Here is a 16,745-nt window from a genome sequence, read left to right on the forward strand (position 1 = left end):
AAAACACAGGGCATAGGCTCCAGTATCTTCCCTGTAAAAGCCCTTTACTTAGGCATAAAACCTTGAGAAGACAGAATGTAAGTAAAAGAGAAGAGTGAAAGTAGAGAACAAGAGACAAGGTGGGGAGGGAGGGGGAGTGTGTCCGCCTCGGTCCAATCACTCTTATGCAATATAATTAGCCAACATCACATTACCTAGGTTGAGACATAATTTCCACGTAAGCAGATGTGTATTTGAAGGCAAACCAGCAGGACCATATTTTCTTTGCTAGGTAAGATTTATTTCTAAGGGAGAGAGTCAAGTCTTCCATATAGTATATATGGTCTACTTTCACTAGCCATTGGCGTAGCGTAGGTATGGTCCAATATTAGGGGATAAGTGCCTTTGCAGCGTTACGGAGGTGTGGCGTTATAGATTTCTTATATGTTCCCACTGGTTTGCCTGTACAATGTAGTAATACAATCCACGGATCATTGGGAATCTCATAACCTTGGATCTCCTTGGCCCAGTGTAGAATAGCTAGCCAATATGGGCGTATAAGTGGGCAAAACCACCAGATGTGAGCATGTGTTGCTCGTTCACCGCATCCCCTCCAGCACAGAGGTGATGCTTGTGGAAAGGTATTGTGCAGCACCACAAGGGTGTAGTGCTATCTCGTCAACAATTTATAGTTCACCTCCGCGGTTTTGGAAGCCCCAGAGGAGGTATGAGCCATTATGAGGATGGTGGATCTTTGGGCTGCTGACAACTCTTTGCGGAGGTCTTGTTCCCAATTGCGTAAGAAAGTAGGGTCTCTTGTGGAGGTTAGCGTTGGCAATGCTTGGTAAAAGTGGGAGACAGGCTTCTCCACTGGTTGGTCCTCAGAAAAAGCGGCTTCTATAGGTGTCGGATCCGAGACGGACTGTAACGGTTTCGGGAGAGAATGCACAAAAGCGGCTAGTTGGCGGTATCTCCACTGGTCCATGAGTGTCACTGTGGAGCTATGTATTATTATAGACAAAGGCACGATACCCGATGGAGTAGTTACTTGATGTAGTTGGGCCGTAGCCCCAAAATTCCAAACGTGAATCCCGGGGTCAATGTTCACCGGGGGAAAGTAGTTATGACCGCTCAATGGCAAGAGAGGAGAGTTATATGTCCATTTATTCATCTTGCACAGTGAGTCCCACACCATGAGGGTGGAGCGTGTAAGCGGTAATGTGGTAGAGGACAAAGTTCTGTATTTCCTAGGGATCAAAATTTGTGTGAAAAGATCTGTGCCACTGAGCTCAGTTTCCAGGTGAACCTTAAGCTTAGTTAACCCTACAGATAGTTTTTTGTTTTTTTTTACTCACTCAATATTTCAGTCCTCGATATACCTCAGTGGCTCTTGCTGCTGCTCTGTTCTGCTTTTTTCAGATGCAGGGATTGATGGACCTCTCGGGCGCCTGCCGCTCCGATGTCTCGGCCTTCCCCGAGGTTCTCCCAGGGGACCCGACCTGGCAGCTGAGCATGTCGGGTGGATCAGGTGACCAGCAACTCCTGAGAGTTACCGAAGGCGCCCACGTGACCTCCGATGGCTTCCCGCACCCCGGGATATCACAGCTACTCAGCCGAACCAAGCCGAGCCCGGGACCGTTCACCACTTCTCGATCCCCTTCGCTCCTCCACACTCCTCTCAGGACCCGCAGCGTCGGCAAGACAGCCAGCTAGCCAGGAGGCAGCGACTGGGTCGGCGGTGAGAGTCCCTGTACCTTTAACACCTTCCCACCCCGCCGTAAAATGAGGGCTGGACGGGATTTTCGCTGTTCTCAGTGGACGTCATATGATGTCCTCCCCAGAATGCACCTCGCGTGCCTCACATACCGCGCTGCAGCCGGACACAATGGATGACAGATCAGTGTACTGGCGTGCTGCCGGTGCCATGTGATCGCTGTGACCAATCACCACAGACCAACATGACAATTGTACACAATGAATGGCTTCTATTCATGCCATTGATTGTGCACTATTGTGTTGCTCTCTGTGATTGGCCACAGTGATCACATGGCACAGACAGGTCCAATCACAGCCTATCTGTACCATGCGATTAGCAATAGTAAACATGGAATGAATAGATTTAATTCAGAAAAAATGGTTGCTTATACCAGTGAAATATAAGCAATCATAGTGTGTAAAAATAAAAATCACGATCACCTCCCCAGAGTAGTACAGTGTTACTATGTATGGGAAGACTGTATTGCTCTGGTCACAGAATGTAAAAAAAAAAATCATTAAAAAATGTAACAAAAAAGAAAAATGAATTTAGAAAATTGAAAATGGAAAAAATATATATACTGCCACACCAGTTATATGAGGACACTGTACTGCACTGGTGACAGTATGTAAAAAAATAAATAAAAAAAATGGGGAACTTTTTTGTTTCTTCATTTTCCAAAAAAATGCAACAAAGGATTACAACTTAAAAAAAAAAACTGCTGTGCCTCTTACTAAATACCTCTGACTGTCTATGTTCCAGAAAGGGGTCATTTTTGGGGCCTCCAAAAATGGGATTGACTGTCAGTACATCAGAATTGATCCATTTTCAGATAGATATCCCATAGCTTGTGGACTCTCTAACTTTCCTACAGACCAAATAATATACACTGATTTGGGTTATATTCACCAAAGAAATGTAGCAGAATACATTTTGGCCTAAATTTATGAAGAATTATTTATTTGTTCCATTTTATAACAGAAACATTTTTTTTCGGTCTTTTTTTGTTTATATAATAAAAATAAATTAAAAAAAAAAACAGTGGTGATTAAATGCCACCAAAAGCTCTAGTTGTGTGAAAAAAATAATAAAAATTTCATCTGCGTACAGTGTTGCATGATCGCGCAATTGTCATTCAAAGTGTGACAGTGCTGAAAGCTGAAAATTGGCCTGGGCAGGAGGGGGGTGAAAGTGTCCGGTACTGAAGTGGTTAATGAAAAGAAAAGCGGTAAAATGGATCCCCTGCAGCTGGCAACAATAGACTGACCCCCTCCCCCTGAAACAATAGACCCCCAGCAACAATAGCCCCTCCCCCCATGCATTTAAAGCTAATTAAGATATAAGATAAAAAATATATAATATATATAAATATATCTATCTATATATATATATATATATATACATAGATATATGTATATATATATATATATACAGTATCTCACAAAGGTGAATACACCCCTCACATTTTTGTAAATATTTTATTCTATCTTTTCATGTGACAACACTGAAGAAATGACACTTTGCTACAATGTAAAGTAGTGAGTGTACAGCTTGTATAACAGTGTAAATTTGCTGTCCCCTCAAAATAACTCAACACACAGCCATTAATGTCTAAACCGCTGGCAACAAAAGTGAGTACACCCCTAAGTGAAAATGTCCAAATTGGGCCCAAAGTGTCAATATTTTGTGTGGCCACCATTATTTTCCAGCACTGCCTTAACCCTCTTGGGCATGGAGGTCACCAGAGCTTCACAGGTTGTCACTGGAGTCCTCTTCCACTTCTCCATGACGACATCATGGAGCTGGTGAATGTTAGAGACCTTGCGCTCCTCCACCTTCCATTTGAGGATGTCCCACAGATGCTCAATAGGCTTTAGGTCTGGAGACATGCTTGGCCAGTCCATCACCTTTACCCTCAGCTTATGTAGCAAGGCAGTGGTCATCTTGGAGGTGTGTTTGGGGTGGTTATCATGTTGGAATACTGCCCTGTGTCCCAGTCTCCGAAGGGAGGGGATCATGCTCTGCTTCAGTATGTCACAGTACATGTTGACATTCATGGTTCCCTCAATGAGTTGTAGCTCCCCAGTGCCGGCAGAACTCATGCAGCCCCAGACCATGACACTCCCACCACCATGCTTGACATCTGAACCAAATACGTTTATCTTGGTCTCATCAGACCACAGGACATGGTTCCAGTAATCCATGTCCTTAGTCTGCTTGTCTTCAGCAAACTGTTGGTGAGCTTTCTTGTGCATCATCTTTAGAAGAGGCTTTCTTCTGGGATGACAGCCATGCAGACCAATTTGATGCAGTGTGCAGCGTATGGTCTGAACACTGACAGGCTGACCCCCCCACCCCTTCAACCTCTGCAGCAATGCTGGCAGCACTCATATGTCTATTTCCCAAAGACAACCTCTAGATATAACGCTGAACATGTGCACTCAACTCCTTTGGTGGACCATGGTGAGGCCTGTACTGAGTGGAACCTGTCCTGTTATACCACTGTATGGTCTTGGTCACCATGCTGCAGCTGTTTCAGGGTCTTGGCAATCTTCTTATAGCCTAGGCCATCTTTATGTAGAGCAACAATTCTTTTTTTCAGATCCTTAGAGAGTTCTTTGCCATGAGATGCCATGTTGACACACCTGTTCCCTGTTCACACCTGAGACATTGTAACACTAATGAGTCACATGACACGGGGAGGGAAAATGGCTAATTGGGCCCAATTTGGACATTTTCACTTAGGGGTGTACTCACTCTTGTTGCCAGCGGTTTAGACATTAATGGCTGTGTGTTGAGTTATTTTGGGGGAACAGCGAATTTACACTGTTATACAAGCTGTACACTCACTACTTTACATTGTAGCAAAGTGTCATTTCTCCAGTGTTGTCACATGAAAAGATAGAAGAAAATATTTACAAAAATTGTGAGGGGTGTACTGCATTTTGGAGATATTGTGTATATATATATATATATATATATATATATATATATAATCTTATATCTTAATTAGCTTTAAATGCTCTTTATTCTATTTTTCTATTCTATATAATAAGGTTGTTAAAAAAAAAATAGAATAAAGAGCATTTAAAGCTAATTGAGATATAATAGATATATATGTAGCACTAACTCTCGGTGGAGCTGCTGGTTTAAAGCGGGCTGTTACCTTCACTCTCGATACCTCTGTTTCACCGGCAACGGGTCTAGGGTTCCGTTGAGTTTACCTCTGGACGATATAAGCACCAAACACTTGAGTAGGTTTTCCAATGCTTTAATGAACAAATAAAGGAAGTAGCAGGAAAGAGGCAGAAGGAAAGCTGCAGGGAAGCTCAAATACCTTTCCTTAGTAACCTTTGGAACATTCTCTGGAATTTATCACTTGTAGTTGAATGTGCTCCCCTTGTGGGATTCAATCATTCGCCGCCTGGATAGGCCTCTCTCACTTGCCTAGCAGCCAGTACGCAGTACGAACAAAAGTCTCTGCCACAGACTTGTTTGGAATAAAACCCTTACGATCCTCTGCCACAGGATGTATTGGTTTGCGATGAATGTTAGACACAGTACTTGAATCTTTAAGCCAACCCGGCAGTACTATGCAGTAAGATTACTTCAGGATGCGTCCTCCAACCGAGTCACCAGGCCCCTCTCCAGACCAGCACTCTGCATGATCCTTCCATGACGGGTCCTCCCCTGGGATCTCCTTGGTTGTCCAGCTTCTTCACTCAGGATAGACAGCTCAGGACCATTCCTCTGCTGCTGTGGTAGGCCCCAGACAGGCTTCTGGGCCCACCCACACGCCGCATCGACGTGGGCCTCCGGACCGGAGGACCACGAGGTGGTACTCTTAACACATACCTGTCGGCCAGGAGGGCCAGCAGGTGGCTGAAAAACGAACCCCTAAACGTGGTGTCTGCCCCATAAATACCCTCTCCCAGAATGCAACTCGGAGGACCACCTCCACCGAGTTATCTCCGGGACAGAGGAGCACTCATACACCTCAACACGTTGCCTTTTCAACACCAGCCCATGGTGACAACGACACCCACCGGCACAGTGTGGAACTACACGCAACTCAGCCAAGCTGGAACAGAGGCAAATCTAACTTCCTCTAACAAGTAACCCACAAGATTTACCTATCACTGGTAGATTAAAAATCTACACACAAAATCTACACAATCTATATATACACACATATATATACATATATATACATACACATATATATACATATAAAATTGTATAATAAATATTATATAAATTAAAAAAGGTATACAATAGAGATAAAATTATTTCTGAAAAAAATAAAAAATGAATTTAGATAAATGTGCATTTGAAGAAAATAAATATATACATAAATATTACTATAATATTAATTAATAATAATAATTAATATATATAGAATGTAAAAAAAAATGAAATTAGAATAAAGAGCATTTGAAGAAATAAAGATATACAGCATTCTTTACATATATATATAAGATATTAAATACAAATATCATTCATTTTAGAGGAAATCATTATCGCCCCAAAGCAACCAATCAATTCCAAGCTACTCTACTGTCACTCTAGTAAATATCTGTACCCATTGGTATGTTATGTTGTAAATGATCTAATGCATTTGGAGGTTATATACCCATTAAGTTGTATGTTATATTATACAACATGAATAAAGTGTTTCCCAGTCACTTGACTTCCTTTTGTGCTGCTGTGTGCTTCATATAAAGTCCCACCATTCGCTCTCAATTTTAATCAATGATAGGGATGGAGGCAGTTACCCCTTTGGTTCCTGCCTCAGTTAAAGTCCCAAAATTATTTTTCTTTTCTCATTATAAACATGATACAAATGTTATAAATGGGGTTGCAGTTCAGTGAGTAAAATAAGTATTTGATCCCCTACCAACCAACAATAATTCTGCCCTCCACAGACTGACTACAGTAGGTGCTCATGTGGTACACAGATTAGTCCTGTCAATATAATAAGGTGCTCCTAACGACAACTCGTTATGTGTATAAATGACACCTGTCCAGAGAATCTCTTTCTTCCATGCAAACCTCGTCACCATCACGGCCAAGACCAAAGAGCTGTCAAAGGACGTCAGGAATAAGATTGTAGACCTGCTCAGGGCTGGAATGGGCTACAAGACCATCAGCAAGAAGCTTGGTGACAACTGTTGAAGCGATTATTCGCAAATGGAAGAAATACAAAATAACCATCAATTGCTCAGTCTGAAGCTCCATGCAAGGTTTTGCCTCATGGGGTGGGGATGATCATGAGAAAAGTGAGGGATTCGCCGAGAACTACACGGGAGAAGTTTGTGCATGATTTCAAGGCAGTTGGGACCACAGTCACCAAACAAACCATTGGTAACTCAATACGTAGCCGTGGATTGAAATCCTGCAGCACCTGCAAGGTCCCCCTCCTCAAGAAGGCACATGTACAGGCACGTCTGACGTTTGCCAATGAACATCTAAATGATTCAGAGGAGGATTGGGAGAAAGTGCTGTGGTCAGACAAGACCAAAATTGAGCCATTTGGTATTAACTTGACTCACCGTGTTTGGAGGAAGAAAAATGCTGATTATGACCCTAAGAACACCATCCCTATCAGCGCCGATCCTACCCGGGGTGCGCAGGGTGCTTTGCACCCGGGCGCCTGCAGAGGTGGGGGCGCCATAGTGCCAGAGTTCTCCCCTCCCTCCTTCTCTCCTTGTAAGTGTCCGTCCAGAACACTAGTGTGAGCGTAGGGCAGCCCGTCCAGCCTGGCAGTGCTCGGGGAGAGGGGCGCTCTTCTTCCTGACACGAGGGTTCTAGTCAGTGGCTGCTGAGTGCTGATGTGCGGGAATGAATTCCTCACACTGGGATCCCGCACTGTCTCCACCAACTCCAGTTGGAATGCCTCCCCCTCCCATCTCTATCTCGGGCTGCAAGGAGAGAGAACCGAGGTGAGTCACAGTGTTCAGTGTGCTGTGTGTAGGAATGGTATCCCCAGCACACCTTTACATGTGCTCTGGGCTGCCCCTGCTAGGAGATGTTTTATGGCATGATAGATTACATAGGATACACAGGCCCTGTCCCTTCCTGCACCTCAGTAGTCCATCTACAGATGTGATGTATTATGATATGTACTGAGAGCCCTTTCACACTGACAGTGCGGGGGCGCTGGCGGTAATGCGCCGCTAATTTTAGTGGCGCTTTACCGTCGCTTTAGAGGTACATTTAACCCCCACCAAAGGGTTCAAAGGCGCAACTGCGGAGGCGCTTTGCAGGCACTGCCCATTGATTTCAATGGCCAAGGGTGCTTTAGGAGCTTTGTATACACTGCTCCTAAAGCGCCTCAAAGAAACTACTTGCAGGAATTTTTTGGACGTCGTGCCAGTGCTCTGCTCCAGTGTGAAAGCATTCGGGCTCCCACACTGGGATTGTAGATAAGGCTTTTTCCAGGCGCTATTTTTAACACTAAAAAACATGAAAAACGCCTCCAGTGTGAAAGGGGTCTAATGGACCATCTCCTGTACTATGTCTGCAGTAAGGATGAGCTCCAGCGTGTTCGCAAGCTGCACGTGCAGAGCCCGCCAGGAAGTCGGCACTGCATAGCGCTAATCACAGGCAGTGAGACATTTCCCAATGTGCGGCTGCAGAGATTGGGAAATGTGTCACTGCCTGCGATTAGCGATGTGCCGTGCCGACTTCCTGGTGGGCTCTGTACGTACAGCTTGCGAACACGCCTCAGCTCATCCTTAGTCTGCAGTCTCAGACAATCTCCTGTAGTATGTCTGCAGTCTCTGACCATTTTCTGTAGTATATCTGCAGTCTCTGATCGTCTCCTGTACTATGTCTGCAGTAAGGATGAGCTTCAGGATGTTCGCAAGCTGCACGTGCAGAGCCCGCCAGGAAGTCGGCACTGCACAGCGCTAATCACAGGCAGTGAGACATTTCCCAATGTGCGGCTGCAGAGATTGGGAAATGTGTCACTGCCTGCGATTAGCGATGTGCAATGTTGACTTCCTGGTGGGCTCTGTACGTACAGCTTGCGAACACGCCGGAGATCATCCTTAGTCTGCAGTCTCGGACCATCTCCTGTAGTATATCTGCAGTCTCTGACCATCTCCTGAATCATGTCTGCAGTCTCTGACCATCTCCTGAATCATGACTGCAGTCTCGGACCATCTCCTGTACTATGTCTGCAGTCTCTGACCATCTCCTGAATCATGTCTGCAGTCTCGGACCATCTCCTGTAGTATATCTGCAGTCTCTGATCGTCTCCTGTACTATGTCTGCAGTCTCGGACTATCTCCTGTACTATGTCTGCAGTCTCTGACCATCTCCTGTAGTATATCTGCAGTCTCTGATCGTCTCCTGTACTATGTCTTCAGTCTCGGACCATCTCCTGTATCATGTCTGAAGTCTCTGACCATCTCCTGCATCATGTCTGCAGTCTCTAACCATCTCCTGTACTATATCTGTAGACTCTGACCATCTCCTGTAGTATGACTGCAGTCTCAGACCATCTCCTGTATCATGTCTGCAGTCTCGGACCATCTCCTATACTATGTCTGCAGTCTCTGACTATCTCCAGTACTATGTCTGCAGTCTCTGACCATCTCTTGTATTATGTCTGCAGTCTCTGACCATCTCCTGTACCATGTCTGCAGTCTCTAACCGTCTCCTATATCATGTCTGTAGTCTCTGACCATCTCCTATACTATGCCTGCAGTCTCTAACCATCTCCTGTACTATTTCTGTAGTCTCTGACCAGTTCCTGTATTATGTCTGCAGTCTCTGACCATATCCTGTACTATGTCTGTAGTTTCTGACCATCTACTGTATTATGTCTGCAGTCTCTGATCATCTCCTGTATTATGTCTACAGTCTCTGACCATCTCCTGTACTATGTCTGCAGTCTCTAACCATCTCCTGTACTATGTCTGCGGTCCACGATCATCTCCTGTACCATGTCTGCAGTCTCGGACCATCTCCTGTACTATGTCTGCAGTCTTGGACCATCTCCTGTATCATGTCTGCAGTCTCTGACGATCTCCTGTATCATGTCTGCAGTCTCTGACCATCTCCTGTACTATGTCTGCAGTCTCTAACCGTCTCCTATATCATGTCTGCAGTCTCTGACCATCTCCTGTACTATATCTGTAGACTCTGACCATCTCCTGTATTATGACTGCAGTCTCAGACCATCTCCTGTACCATATCGGCACTCTCTGATCATCACTTGTACTATGTCTGTAGTCTCTTACCATCTCTTGTATTATGTCTGCAGTCTCTGATCATCTTCTGTACTATGTCTGCAGTCTCTGACCATCTCCTGTACTATGTCTGCAGTCTCTGACTATCTCCAGTACTATGTCTGCAGTCTCTGACCATCTCTTGTATTATGTCTGCAGTCTCTGACCATCTCCTGTACTATCTCTGTAGTCTCTGACCATCTACTGTATTATGTCTACAGTCTCTGATCATCTCCTGTATTATGACTGCAGTCTCTGATCATCTCCTGTATTATGTCTGCAGTCTCTGACCATCTCCTGTACTATGTCTGCAGTCTCTGACCATCTCCTGTACTATGTCTGCGGTCTCTGACCATCTCCTGTACTATGTCTGCGGTCTCTGACCATCTCCTGTACTATGTCTGCGGTCTCTGACCATCTCCTGTACTATGTCTGTAGTCTATGACCATCTCCTGTACTATGTCTGTAGTCTATGACCATCTCCTATACTATGTCTGCAGTCTCTGATCATCTCCTGTATTATGACTGCAGTCTCTGACCATCTCCTGTACTATGTCTGCAGTCTCTAACCGTCTCATATATCATGTTTGCAGTCTCTGACCATCTCGTGTACTATGTCTGCAGTCACAGACCATCTCCTGTACTATGTCTGCAGTCTCTAACCATCTCCTGTACTATGTCTGTAGTCTCTAACCATCTCCTGTACCATGTCTGCAGTCTCTGACCATCTTCTGTACCATGTCTGCAGTCTCTGATCATCTCCTATATTATGACTGCAGTCTCTGATCATCTCCTGTATTATGTCTGCAGTCTCTGACCATCTCCTGTACTATGTCTGCAGTCTCTGATCATCTCCTGTATTATGTCTGCAGTCTCGGACAATCTCTTGTACTATGTCTGCAGTCTCGGACCATCTCCTATACTATGTCTGCAGTCTCTGACCATCTCCTGTACTATGTCTGCGGTCTCTGACCATCTCCTGTACTATGTCTGCGGTCTCTGACCATCTCCTGTACTATGTCTGCAGTCTCTAATCGTCTCCTATATCATGGCTGCAGTCCCTGACCATCTCCTGTACTATGTCTGAAGTCTCTGATCATCTCCTGTACTACGTCTGTAGTCTCTGACCATCTCCTGTATTATGTCTGCAGTCTCTGACCATCTCCTGTACTATGTCTGCAGGCTCTAACCATCTCCTATATCATGTCTGCAGTCTCTGACCATCTCCTGTACTATGTCTGCAGTCTCTGACCATCTCCTGTACTATGTCTGCAGTCTCTGACCATTTCTTGTATTATGTCTGCAGTATCTGACCATCTCCTGTACTATGTCTGCAGTCTCTGACCATCTCCTGTACTAAGTCTGCAGACTCTGACCATCTCTTGTATTATGTCTGCAGTCTCTAACTGTCTCCTATATCATGTCTGCAGTCTCTGACCAGCTCCTGTATTATGTCTGCAGTCTCTGTCCATCTCCTGTACTATGTCTGCAGTCTCTGACCATCTTCTGTACTATGTCTGCAGTCTCTGACCATCTCCTGTACTATGTCTGTAGTCTCTGACCATCTCCTGTATTATGTCTGCAGTCTCTGATCATCTCCTGTATTATGTCTACAGTCTCTGATCATCTCCTGTACTATGTCTGCAGTCTCGGACCATCTCCTATACTATGTCTGCAGTCTCTGACCATCTCCTGTGCAATGTCTGCGGTCTCTGACCATCTCCTGTACTATGTCTGCGGTCTCTGACCATCTCCTGTACTATGTCTGCAGGCTCTGACCATCTCCTTTACTAAGTCTGCAGTCTCTAACCGTCTCCTATATAATGTCTGCAGTCTCTGACCATCTCCTGTACTATTTCTGCAGTCTCTGACCACCTGTACTATGTCTGCAGTCTCTGACCATCTCCTGTACTATGTCTGCAGTCTCAGACCATCTCCTGTATCATGTCTGCAGTCTCGGACCATCTCCTATACTATGTCTGCAGTCTCTGACTATCTCCAGTACTATGTCTGCAGTCTCTGACCATCTCTTGTATTATGTCTGCAGTCTCTGACCATCTCCTGTACCAAGTCTGCAGTCTCTAACCGTCTCCTATATCATGTCTGTAGTCTCTGACCATCTCCTATACTATGCCTGCAGTCTCTAACCATCTCCTGTACTATTTCTGTAGTCTTTGACCAGCTCCTGTATTATGTCTGCAGTCTCTGACCATATTCTGTACTATGTCTGTAGTCTCTAACTGTCTCCTATATCATGTCTGCAGTCTCTGACCATCTCCTGTACTATGTCTGCAGTCTCTGACCACCTCCTAGACTATGTCTGCAGTCTCTGACCATCTCCTGTACTATGTCTGCAGTCTCTAACTGTCTCCTATATCATGTCTGCAGTCTCTGACCATCTCCTTGTACTATGTCTGCAGTCTCTAACCGTCTCTTCCTATATCATGGCTGCAGTCTCTGACCATCTCCTGTACTACGTCTGTAGTCTCTGACCATCTCCTGTATTATGTCTGCAGTCTCTGACCATCTCTTTTATTTTGTCTGCAGTCTCTGACTATCTCATGTACTATGTCTGCAGGCTCTAACCATCTCCTATATCATGTCTGCAGTCTCTAACCATCTCCTATATCATGTCTGCAGTCTCTAACCGTCTCCTATATCATGTCTGCAGTCTCTGATCATCTCCTGTACCATGTCTGCAGTCTCTAACCGTCTCCGATATCATTTCTGCAGTCTCTAACCGTCTCCTATATCATGTCTGCAGTCTCTGACCATCTGCTGTACAATGTCTGCAGTCTCTGACCATCTCCATTACTATGTCTGCATTCCCATACCCATCTCTTGTATCATGTCTACAGTCTCGGACCATTTCCTGTACTATGTCTGCAGTCTCTGACCATCTTCTGTACTATGTCTGCAGTCTGGGACCATCTCCTGTATCATGTTTGCAGACTCTGACCATCTCCTGTACTATGTCTGCAGTCTCCGACCATCTCTTGTATCATGTCTGCAGTTTCGGACCATCTCCTGTACTATGTCTGCAGTCTCGGACCATCTTCTCTACTATGTCTGCGGTCTCTGACCATCTCCTGTACTATGTCTGCAGTCTTTGACCATCTCCTGTACTATGTCTGCAGTCTTTGACCATCTCCTGTACTATGTCTGCAGTCTCTGACCATCTCCTTTACTATATCTGCGGTCTCTGACCATCTCCTGTATTATGACTGCAGTCTCTGACCATCTCCTGTACTATGTCTGCAGTCTCTGACCATCTCCTGTACTATGTCTGCTGTCTCTAACCATCTTCTATATCATGTCTGCAGTCTCTAACCGTCTCCTATATCATGTCTGCAGTCTCTGATCATCTCCTATACTATGTCTGTATTCTCTGACCATCTCCTGTATCATGTCTGCAGTCTCTGACCATCTCCTGTACTATGTCTGCAGTCTCTGACCATCTCCTGTACTAAGTCTGCAGTCTCTAACCGTCTCCTATATCATGTCTGCAGTCTCTAACCATCTCCTGTACTGTGTCTGCAGTCTCGGACCATCTTCTCTACTATGTCTACAGTCTCTGACCATCTCCTGTACTATGTCTGCTGTCTCTGACCATCTCCTGTACTTTGTCTGCAGTCTTTAAACGTTTCCTTTATCATGTCTGCAGTCTCTGTCCATCTCCTGTACTATGACTGCAGTCTCCTTACATCTCCTGTACTATGTCTGCAGTCTCTAACCATCTCCTATATCATGTCTGCAGTCTCTGACCATCTCCTGTACTATGTCTGCAGTCTCTGACCATCTCCTGTACTATGTCTGCAGTCTCTGACCATCTTCTCTACTATGTCTACAGTCTCTGACCATCTCCTGTACTATGTCTGCAGTCTCTGACCATCTCCTGTACTATGTCTGCAGTCTCTAACTGTCTCCTATATCATGTCTGCAGTCTCCGATCATCTCCTGTACTATGTCTGTAGTCTCTGACAATCTCCTGTATTATGTCTGGAGTCTCTGACCATCTCCTGTACTATGTCTGTAGTCTCTGACAATCTCCTGTACTATGTCTGCAGTCTCTTACCATCTCCTGTACTATGTCTGCAGTCTCTGACCATCTTCTGTACTATGTCTGCGGCCTCTGACCATCTCCTGTACTATTTCTGCAGTCTCTGACCATCTCCTGTACTAAGGCTGCAGTCTCTAACCGTCTCCTATATCATGTCTGCAGTCTCTGATCATCTCCTGTACCATGTCTGCAGTCTCTAACCGTCTCCTATATCATTTCTGCAGTCTCTAACCGTCTCCTATATCATGTCTGCAGTCTCTGACCATCTGCTGTACAATGTCTGCAGTCTCTGACCATCTCCTTTACTATATCTGTGGTCTCTGACCGTCTTCTGTACTATGTCTGCAGTCTCGGACCATCTCCTGTACTATGTCTGCAGTCTCTGACCATCTTCTGTACTATGTCTGCGGCCTCTGACCATCTCCTGTACTATGTCTGCGGTCTCTGACCATCTCCTGTACTATTTCTGCAGTCTCTGACCATCTCCTGTACTAAGGCTGCAGTCTCTAACCGTCTCCTATATCATGTCTGCAGTCTCTGACCATCTCCTGTACTATTTCCGCAGTCTCTGACCAGCTCCTGTACTATGTCTGCAGCCTCTGACCATCTCCTGTACTATGTCTGCAGTCCCTAACCATCTCCTATATCATGTCTGCAGTCTCTGACCATCTCCTGTACTATATCTGTGGTCTTTGACCGTCTCCTGTACTATGTCTGCAGTCTCGGACCATCTCCTGTACTATGTCTGTGGTCTCTGACCATCTCCTTTACAATGTCTGCGGTCTCTGACCATCTCCTATATCATGTCTGCAGTCTCGGACCATCTCCTGTACTATGTCTGCAGTCTCTGGCAATCTCCTGTACTATGTCTGCGGTCTCTGACCATCTCCTGTACTATGTCTGCAGTCTCTGACCATCTCCTGTACTAAGTCTTCAGTCTCTGACCGTCTTCTATATCATGTCTGCAGTCTCTGACCATCTCCTGTACTATGTCTGTAGTCTCTGACCAGCTCCTGTATTATGTCTGCAGTCTCTGACCATCACCTGTTCAATGTCTGCAGCCTCTAACCGTCTCCTGTATTATGTCTGCAGACTCCGATCATCTCTTGTATCTCTTGTATCATGTCTGCAGTCTCGGACCATCTCCTGTACTATGTCTGCAGTCTCTGACCATCTTCTGTACTATGTCTGTAGTCTCTGACCATCTCCTGTACTATGTCTGTAGTTTTTGACCATCTCCTGTACTATGTCTGCAGTCTCTGACCATCTCTTGTATCATGTCTGCAGTCTCGGACCATCTCCTATACTATGTCTGCAGTCTCTAACCATCTCCTGTACTAAGTCTTCAGTCTCTAACCGTCTCCTATATCATGTCTGCAGTCTCTGACCAGCTCCTGTACTGTGTCTGCAGTCTCGGACCATCTTCTCTACTATGTCTACAGTCTCTGACCATCTCCTGTACTATGTCTGTTGTCTCTGACCATCTCCTGTACTTTGTCTGCAGTCTTTAAACGTTTCCTTTATCATGTCTGCAGTCTCTGTCCATCTCCTGTACTATGACTGCAGTCTCCTTACATCTCCTGTATTATGTCTGCAGTCTCTGACCATCTCCTGTTCAATGTCTGCAGCCTCTAACTGTCTCCTGTATTATGTCTGCAGACTCTGATCATCTCTTGTATCATGTCTGCAGTCTCGGACCATCTCCTGTACTATGTCTGCAGTCTCAGACCATCTCCTGTATTATGTCTGCAGTCTCTGACCATCTCCTGTACTATGTCTGCAGTCTCGGAACATCTTCTTTACTATGTCTGCAGTCTCAGACCATCTCCTGTACTATGTCTGCCATCTCTGACCATCTCCTGTACTATGTGTGCAGTCTCTTACCATCTCTTGTATTATGTCTGCAGTCTCTGACCATCTCCTGTACTATGTCTGCAGTCTCTAACCGTCTCCTTCATCACGTCCGCAGTCACTGACGTTCTCCTGTACTATGTTTGCAGTCTCTGACCATCTCTTGTATTATGTCTGCAGTCTTTGACCATCTCCTGTACTATGTCTGCAGTCTCTAACCATCTCCTTTATCATGTCTGCAGTCTCTGACCATCTCCTGTACTATGTCTGCAGCCTCTAACCGACTCCTGCATTATGTCTGCAGTCTCTGATCATCTCTTGTATCATGTCTGCAGTCTCGGACCATCTTCTGTACTAACTCTGCAGTTTCGGACCATCTCCTGTATCATGTCTGCAGTCTCTGACCATCTTCTGTACTATGTCTGCAGTCTCGGACCATCTCCTGTATGATGTCTGCAGTCTCTGACCATCTCCTGTACTATGTCTGCAGTCTCGGACCATCTCCTGTATGATGTCTGCAGTCTCTGACCATCTCCTGTACTATGTCTGCAGTCTCTGATCATCTCCTGTACTGTGTCTGCAGTCTCGGATCATCTCCTGTACTATGTCTGCAGTCTCGGACCATCTTCTGTACTATGTCTGCAGTCTCGGACCATCTCCTGTATCATGTCTGCAGTCTCTGACCATCTTCTGTACTATATCTGCAGTCTCGAACCATCACCTGTATCATGTCTGCAGTCTCTGACCATCTCCTGTACTATGTCTGCAGTCTCTGACAATCTCCTGTACTATGTCTGCAGTCTCTGACCATCTCCTGTACTATGTCTGCAGTCTCTAACCGTCTCCTGTATCATGTCTGCAG

Source organism: Aquarana catesbeiana, linkage group LG07, assembly GCF_042186555.1.
Source record: "Aquarana catesbeiana isolate 2022-GZ linkage group LG07, ASM4218655v1, whole genome shotgun sequence".
Taxonomy (NCBI): Eukaryota; Metazoa; Chordata; class Amphibia; order Anura; family Ranidae; genus Aquarana; species Aquarana catesbeiana.